Genomic DNA, 8,905 nt, shown 5'->3' with positions numbered 1-8,905 from the left:
TTGCTGCTATGCATATTTAAGTCACCTTAAGTGGCTGCGTTCACACAGGAGCAAAAAACGTGACATTTTGTTTACACGTTTTGACACAGATCTCGATGAAGAATCCCTCTTGTTGTAAGCAGCCATGGCAAAGCCACATCTGTGTCATAAAGTGAAAGATCTGATTTATTGCGCCTGCATGAACACACCCATTATTTTCTACTGTCTATTGAACATCTCAGCTGCGATGCTGCATTTAGTAGTGTGCTTTCCTGAGGCAAAAGTGATTGAGGAACATTTTATTGAACATTTTATTTTTTTACAAACTTCCAAAAACATACGACACACAATAGAGGAAGTTGGTAATATAATTTGGGTAACTTCAAACTCTCGCTCATATTATTTGCTCTACTTTGACACTAATTCGAAGCTTTCGCGGTGAAGTCACTGATCTGGTGGCAGTGTACCTGGGACGTGGTCTCTCCAGGCTCGGTGCTGTTTGTCAGGGCCACGGCCAGATCCAAACAGAACCAGAATAATCAGACTCTTAATCCCGCAGCTGAATTTAACTCTAAAAGAGAAACAAAACAAGGTAACAAGCATGATGACCTGTAGTCTTGTACATAAAGTAGGCAAAGGGAAACCTATGGAAGAAGATTTTAAAACAATCAACTGACAGCACATTAGAAACTTTTTTTTAACACCCACCAGTCATTTGCAATAAAATAAATAGGACGGCATTTTTCTGTTTAGGCAAACTTGATAACATAACTTCAATGAAATAGATTTTTCAGATTCAGATTTTTAACAATCTGATTGTTGTGGTTGTGCATAAATCCAGCGATACATCGACATCTACATAAACATAATTTCTCACTCTGCATCTATAAATTTTAAACCTAAATCTCTCTTCCTTCTTTGCTCCCGTCCAGCTCTCTATCTCCTCAATATGATAAAATAAATAAATCATCTCATAAATGTTTCACAAAAATATATATATACTGACGTCTTTTACACAGTTTCAATGACTTGAAATAAAGTGTGGGAGTTGTAAAGGATCTGGGAGTTGAGGGATGTTTTCATGCTGCAAAAAACGCCTCTTTTTAAATCTTTCTTTTCATAAATAGCGTCTATATAATTGCCTTTTCACAGCATGCTGCAAATTAAAAAAAGAAATTCACCTTCCACATCATTTAGCTTATAAACCTCTCTAAGCGTGTTGTGGCAGTGCACCTTTAAACACACACACACACACACACACACACACACACACAAACTCACTCTCACACCAGTTAATTTAGTAATGCCTTCACTGGTGGCCTACAGCAGTATTTTTAGTCAAATATAATCTGTAAATTATATATTTTCTATAATATGTATATATTTGTATGTGTACTGGCTTTGTGTTTCACCTAAATATCCTTTCAATACTTCTCTCTGCAAAATAACAAGTGCACATTCAGATCACTGGGAACTTTGGGCGTTGGTCATTAAAATAAATAAATAAATAATTAAAGTAAAATAAAGAGGAGCTTTTCTTCATCACCCCTGAGCAGACACGCGCCATATTGGGGAATATACTTAAATCTTTTCATATATATATACTCTCTATTTCTTTAAATTTTTATTTTTGTCTATATAAATCTCTCTAACTTTCCTATACTCAGCTAACTCCAGCTTGAAGCAAAACAAGATGGCCGACAGCTGTTATGATGCTTTCAGGACACTGGGATATTTTAGTGCTTCTGCTACCTGCCCACTTAAAACGCCTGTTATTTCCTTGCTTTGTCGGGGAGAAACGTCTCTAATGTTGGCGTTTAGAAAGGTAAATGGGACATCATTTGTTATGTTGCATCTTTTGTGAACATTTTAGGTTTATCGTAATGCAGTAAACTAACTGTTTGCAAAGGGAAACACTGATTAGCCATGAGCAGTTTCTCATTTAGGGTGTAGAATTAAATTTTTATAGAAAATAAATAAATTCTACTCCATGAAAACCATTTAAACTGAAAACAGTGAGTCTGTGGCAGCAACACTGCCATTTTCTTTCTCATTCTCTGAGCTGTCAATGACATTTCCCAGCTGCCATGAACTCATCTTTAGAGAGACCCTGTGGCAGAGACATCAAGTCAGGGAGGAGAGGGGATGCTGAACCATGTGCCAGGTTAACGCAAGTAAAACAAAGACCCTTCTTATTCTAACTTACAGGTGACCTATATACTGCACAAACAAATTCACAGAATCCTTATTCTGATTCATGAGGGATGCCAAAGCAAAGTAATCAGGTGTGATAAACAATGATTGCGTGACTTTTCCCATTCGTGTATTTTCACTTCCCTTTCCCTCCTTGTATTTCTGTTTTTCCAAATATGATTCATTGCATAGAAGGACTGGAGATAAGAGGTCGCCTCTTCTGCCCACCATATTTGTTGTGGTTGAACTCATGTTTGTCTTGTTTTCTTTTCTTTTTCCACATTGGATGATGGTCGTTAAATACACGCATACAGACCCCCACACACATACATACAAACATTAGGAACAGAACAATATAGAGGTGACTTTGAGGTTTTCTGCGCCGGGCGGCATGCGAAGGTTCCCAGCGAGCGTTCACACAGACAATATACAGCAGAAGTTGGTTGGTTCGTTGGTTTTGCTGAAGGCCTCGCAATGTTTGGCCCGACAGAGTACATTTTTGAGTACCGAACCGCAGATCCCACAATGCACTGCAGGAGCAACAGCAGGGAGAACACTGACCTGAGAAGTTTCCATGACAACTGACAGTCTGAGAGATAGGTTTTCGGGGGTCGGGTTACAGGTCTGGACACCACCACGATAGAAAATGAAAAGTTAAAAAAAGGCGAGTGACTTTGTGACACAACCAAGTGTGTTAGTTTTGTTTCCTCAGTCACATGAGTGCTGATTTTCTTTTTTTTCTCTTTTTGACACCATATTTCGAGTGTGCTTTCACGCGTGCTGTGCACATTTGACAGAGTGAAGACACATGCTGATACACACTGATGTGTAAGGAGCTTGGCGGGGCTCCCGATAAACATCCATCTTGGAGGGTCAGAAGAATCACATTGAAACCCAAACCCCCGCAGGTGACGACGTCAAGTCCAGTTCTGCCGCGATGTGTGACTGGTCCGCTTTTCAGTGCCTCTCTGCTGCCCTGCAGTGCTTTCAGATCAGACTCCAGCTGGCTAATACAAGCAGCGTATCACTCCGATCCACTGACTGGCTGATTGAAGACATGATGTCTCACTGTTGGTTGGAGAAGAAGATCTGGGTGGTACCAAACTCTTGTTTGTAGGTGAGCTCCTGCTCACTGATGTATTATTAGTACAGCAGTAGTACAATATTGGAGTACATTTGGTGGTACGTTTAAGTCAGACTTGAGCGGTACATCAGTGGTAAGTAAGACATACGGAGGCAACACATTTCTATTCCACCGACTTTTAAAATGACACAAGATTGTGCTCTTCACTTTCCTACCTCTTACTCTATTGCTTTTATAAGTATTGATAATAAATAAGAGTCAGAATATAGACAGGGGGCATGATGGAGGTAACAAAACATTACAAAACATAAATAAAAGAAAAATAATATCACAAACAATTATCAAAAACAAAGTCAGTTCAAAAAATATAAATTAATCTCCCTGTGGCCAGTGTTCCAGCTGATATTACTACTTAAAAAAAGGGTGGGATGAAAATATGTGTTCACAGGGCGTAATAAAAATATGCCAGTTTTACTTCAAAATAAAATATTTAAGAATGATTAAGGCGATATTGGTAACCTGCAACATAAAAACCAGGCAAATAACAAAACTAAATTAGAAAAAAATAAAAATAAAAAAAAAAGAGAAGATAACACAAGAAATGATAACCACCGACAACAGCGTGAGAAATATCTGAGAGCCAAATGTTGTGGAGCAGTTGGAGAAACCCCATCACCACAAGCACTGCAGGTAAATGTTGTCTTAATGGCTTTGTAATGGCTGAAAAACAACCCAACCACATACGGCTTCACTCCCAAACACCAATTATTATTTTTTTCCTTAAAAAAAACCCCCAAAGGTTCCTTTTATTCACGTGGCCCGACTCCTGTGTGTTGCTCCGGAAATCTCTCTTCTTTGTTATTGTTTACGTCGTCTAGCTAAGATGTGTTTCCCAGTGTCTTTATGGCCTCTGTTTAGTAATGATGAACAGTGTAAGGTCTTGGATATAAAGTTCCATGCATTCCAAATTCCTACATTTTTTTTAATCCACTATACACTTCTTTAAAGACACGGCAAGTTGAGGATTGTTGGGCGGGGATTAGAAATAAAGAAGAATCAGCATTCAAGAAACGCAGACAGGTGAGGAAGAGGGGGAGCAAAAGGTTTTAACAGTTCCAATCTGGAATGTAGATAGAAACAAACCGTGGAAATTAACGCAAACCGACACACCGGTTCTTCCGTGTGTCGGCTACATCGTTAGCATTGTCTTATTCATTCAACGTGACATTTCCATTAATTTCCTTCCGGACAGGTGATGTAACAAGAGGTCTTTAGTACCAGAAAAACCTGCAGTACCTCAGCAAGTTTTATTCCATTTCCCCTGCTCAATTTTTACCTTGAGAAGAGACAGAAAGAGGAGAGAGGCTGGTTTGTTTCTGCTATTCCTAGTTTGAGCACAGGACTGTGAAACCAAGGATCCCACATGCCACCATGCCAGTGGTGAAGCGACTATTTCCTGTAAGCAGGAAAAAGCAGCTCTCATATAGATGGTGAAGTCGTCAGCGTAAAGGAGTAGAATCGCAGCACCCTTGTATTTCCTTCCAGTGAAGCTGCAGCGTTAAATCCAAATGGAGGGCTGAGGTCGCTTCCACTGTCTCTACTTTGACGGCTGTGGAGATCTCTGGTGATGTAGGTGGAGCTCCCTCTACTGGCATGGAAGAAGAGCAGCAAAGCCAAAAACTTTTTTCTTTGTATTTTGCTTTCATTATTGGCTGCCAGTTGTTCTTTTGTAATGAAGGGGCGGAGATGTGTCTAACTGCTACAGGTTGGGTAGTTTACTGGAGACTGGAATCGGAGCTGGGGATGCTGAATGGAGGATAATCCTTGTAAAGATGCATGTTGGCTTGGCATGATCTGTGGGGAACACAAACAAAAAAAAGGTAATTTAGTTAAAACTATTGAACACAACCCTTTTGTTATGGCTTCTGCATGTTAGATATGTTCATAAAGATCTCTCTCAGATTACAATAATAACAGTTATACTACATTTTATTTGTACATGTCTTTTAAGTCACCCAAGGACACTTAAAACCAGGTAAAACAGTCAGTATGTACAACAACAGGAAAAAAATAAGTATCATGGACCTATTCAATCAATGACCTCATGGATATAGAATAGAGAAAGACACATGGGGAGCCTCTCTACTCCAATAAAAGTTATTTCTGTTTAGAGCTGTAATGCTGTAAAAATTAAATTGGCCACTAGATGGTGGATACGCCTTAGAAATGAACTGCTGATCTACAGTATACTGTACATAAAGGTTCATCCAGCTCATTAATTTTTTGCCATTAAAGAGTCAAAGGCAACTGGACTACTGCTCCAAGCAAAAACACAAACAAAACAAAAAACCCTTTGGCAATGCAAACCAGGTTTTCTTTTGAGGATTCTCTCAGATAAAAAAGGGAGGCATATTTTGAGTTAATAATGGGTACAATGACCCCTTGTAACTATATATGTACCAATATTTGTGCCATTTTGTATTAAATTAATGTATTGCATTTATGTTTTTATTCATTGTTGCATTCACAGCACATTAGTGCAGTAAAGGGTTCTTACTGTCATCAAAATTTCACTTGTAGACCTGACAAAGATCCTTGTTGAATCCAAATGTTTTTTGTTCACTAAAATCACCAATGTTACTGATGTCAGTGTGTGTAGGATGCTCACAGCACTGTCAAGCATGTCATGCATCTCTGTGCGTCACCACCCGGTCCATGTATTTCATTTATCCATCACAGGACAATTTTATCCTCAGATATTCCAACAAGTGGCTGCAAAAAGCAGTAATGATAGTGGAAGCAGAGCAAGAGTGAGGAGAAGTGTGTGAAAATCTTGGTCGTGGCAAACGACAAAAAAGATCCAATTATGGACAGTATTTCAGCAAAAGCCCTGGTTTGTTTTACACTGTTCACATGTTAAGTGAGCATCTCCAACATGAACCAGCTGTACTAGGCAGCAGCAAGACCAGAGATAGTCCTAACATCCCCAGACACCATGTCAACCTGTGCTGACACAGCAACTGTCAATACTGTATAATAGGAAGAGCGCATGTTACGTTGTCGCCTGAAATAAAGCAGGAGTGAAGTTACTTGTATAATCTGGCAATTCAAATTTGCTTCACAGCTCTGAGGTTGAGGCCTTTCGCTTTGCAAAGTAGTAGTGCTTAATGTAGCTCAACTGTAATTTATTCTGCAAACTAGGACCTGCATATTCTTTCTTTTTCATTCTTGATCATAAACCTTCCCCCTGCTTCCAGCTCACAGGGCAAACACAATGAGAGAGCACCTCAGTGTATATAAAGACACTGCAGTAATCAGCCCCAATGCAAAACACCTGTGTACCCCAGACACGAGCATCACCTGTGGCCTCCAGATGTATATATGATGTAATTCAACTGTGTGGCCTGCAAATTACATTAAATGCAAATATCCCACATTGTTGACTACACACAGAATTAACTATTTTGTTATATTTTGTTTCAAGAACATTTTTGCCAAATAAGGTATCAAACTTTTTCAGCTTTGGGAGTCTATATTCACACTTACATGTTGTCTTTGCCCCCTTTATGAACTCCTGTTTCCTGGGAGGTCCAGTTTGTTTTCTAAATGAATATTCACTGTATGCATCTTTTTTTTTTCGGAATCACTGCCCTCTGGTTTTCTCTCCCACTGTGCCTGACTCAGATTAACTGCTCCAAACATGCTGTATATTTGCATGTGCCCAGCACCAGACTCAATCCAATGAACATAGCCCCTCCAGAGCTGGTACACAACAACAGCTATCTGACTCACTGGACACAGAGATGGAGGGAAGGGAGAAAACATTATATGGCCAAAAGGACACACAGTATGCACAGTATGGACATATAGTTTCAGTTAAGGGATTTTTAAATGCAAAAAAATATGACCATATTTCAGACAATGGTGTATTTCCAATGTTGTGGTTTGGTTAAGGCCCTCTCCTGTTTCAACGTGACAATTTCCCCCTTGCACAAAGTGCGGTCCAGCTTTCCCAGCTGGTGTGAAAAAAAAGTGATCTGCATACAGCCCTGATCTCAACCCTATCCAGCACTTTAAGGCCCAGACACACCAAACTGACATCAAGTGTTGTGTTGCCTCACATTGCCTGTGTCTCGGCCAAAAAGTTGCACCCTGCAAAGACTACAGCCAGCGGGCAACTAGCATGTACATTCTGTGCCTGCACTGGAGGAAATAACTCTCCATACTAGCAGGTAGTCTGTATTCATCATTCAAAAAGGGAAACTGGGAGACTGACATGGATGGATTCAAGATGAGTTAGCCAGTTAGCACATTAGCAATATAACCTGATGCTGAAGAACAAATGATATTTACCGTGCGCTAGCAAACAATAACAGTAACAATTATGAACCATCTCTGCTAAAGAGCTAAATGGCTAAAAAAAACAGTTTGTTTTGATCATGCGCTTCCTTGTTGTTAGTCGATGGTTTACTTTCCTCACTTCCATTTCTGCTCTCGCACAGTGAGCTGAACTGCCGATCAGAGTAAATTTATTCACCAAACGGCTCCACCAGCTCAGATGCCCATTCGGCGTACTGAATTGGGCAAAAAACAAAAGCAGACAAGATGCGAAGTAGTGCTAACGGTGTGAAACACACTGCAAAAACTAGGGCAGCAGATACTCACCGACAACTCGACACTGACCGATGGCTGGCCATTGTCTTGGTGTGTCAGGGCTCTTAGAGCTGAACTAGAAGGTTGAGTGTGAGCCTGGCCAACATCAGTGGCCAACCTCACTAATTCTCCTGCTGCTAAATCAGTGCAGCCAGATTCCAAAATCTTGTGGAAACCCTCCCAGAGGAGTGTAGGCTGCTCTAGCAACATGTTTACACCCATGATTTTGGAATGAGATGTTCATTTGTCACACTGAGGTGTGTAATGTTCAGGTGTCCACATACTTGAGGCAATATAGTGTACCACAGAAACACAAGACAGAGACAGAATGCAGTTAAAAGAGAGCAGGACATTTTTTTCTCCATGGGTGGGGGGATGAAAGTAGAGATGGCAGAGAACAAAAAAGGGGCATACCCTCACTGTGTACTGCAAATGAGAAAGTGAGAATCCTGACACAGAGAAAGGGAGAGCAAGGAAATATAGCACCGAAGTGAGAAAGCGAGAGCAGAAGAAGAGAAGAAAGCAGTGATGTTTGACAGCAGTGATAGAGTGTGGAAGGAGAGAGAGTCACATGAGGCAGTTAGTCAGCGCATGACTGCACAGCACACAGACACACGCAGAGCCCAGGCTCAGTACATTATCTTTTATGGCACATATGTAACACTATGCACACTCTGAAATACAGCAGCAACATCAATGCCTGCTCATCCCCCCATGGTGCATCAAACGCTTACAAACTCACTGCACCAGGCAAAAGACTGTACTCCCAATGACATAAAAGCATGTAACTGATTTTCATATAACTGCTTATTTTTTTACTGCCCAGACACACATAACACATCTAAACCCTGTATCAGAGACACATGCCATGAAATGAGCTGGCAATACTGCTCAGACCTCTTTCCTAAACATTACAGTTACACGTGACAGATCTGTAATATGTTTTGTATTAGCTAATGCAGGTTTATGTTGAATGTGTCTGTTAAACATTCACTG

At 40.3% G+C, this 8,905-nt stretch overlaps 1 protein-coding gene across 3 annotated transcripts in view; it reads right to left on the bottom strand.

Moving 5' to 3' along the window:
- Window positions 1-2,899: 2,899 nt before the first annotated feature.
- The window catches only part of bsna (bassoon presynaptic cytomatrix protein a), a 211,827-nt gene continuing 205,821 nt past the window's right edge, over window positions 2,900-8,905 (bottom strand). For all 3 annotated transcript variants that reach the window (XM_078170200.1, XM_033629348.2, XM_078170201.1), the window contains one exon: window positions 2,900-5,110. The gene's annotated coding sequence lies outside the window, so the exon portion shown is untranslated. The remainder of the gene's footprint in view (window positions 5,111-8,905) is intronic.

Source organism: Epinephelus lanceolatus, chromosome 8 (genome assembly GCF_041903045.1).
Source record: "Epinephelus lanceolatus isolate andai-2023 chromosome 8, ASM4190304v1, whole genome shotgun sequence".
In the NCBI taxonomy this organism is placed as follows: Eukaryota; Metazoa; Chordata; class Actinopteri; order Perciformes; family Serranidae; genus Epinephelus; species Epinephelus lanceolatus.
Note: the sequence above shows the minus strand (reverse complement) of the source record. Positions and strands in the feature narration are given on the sequence as shown.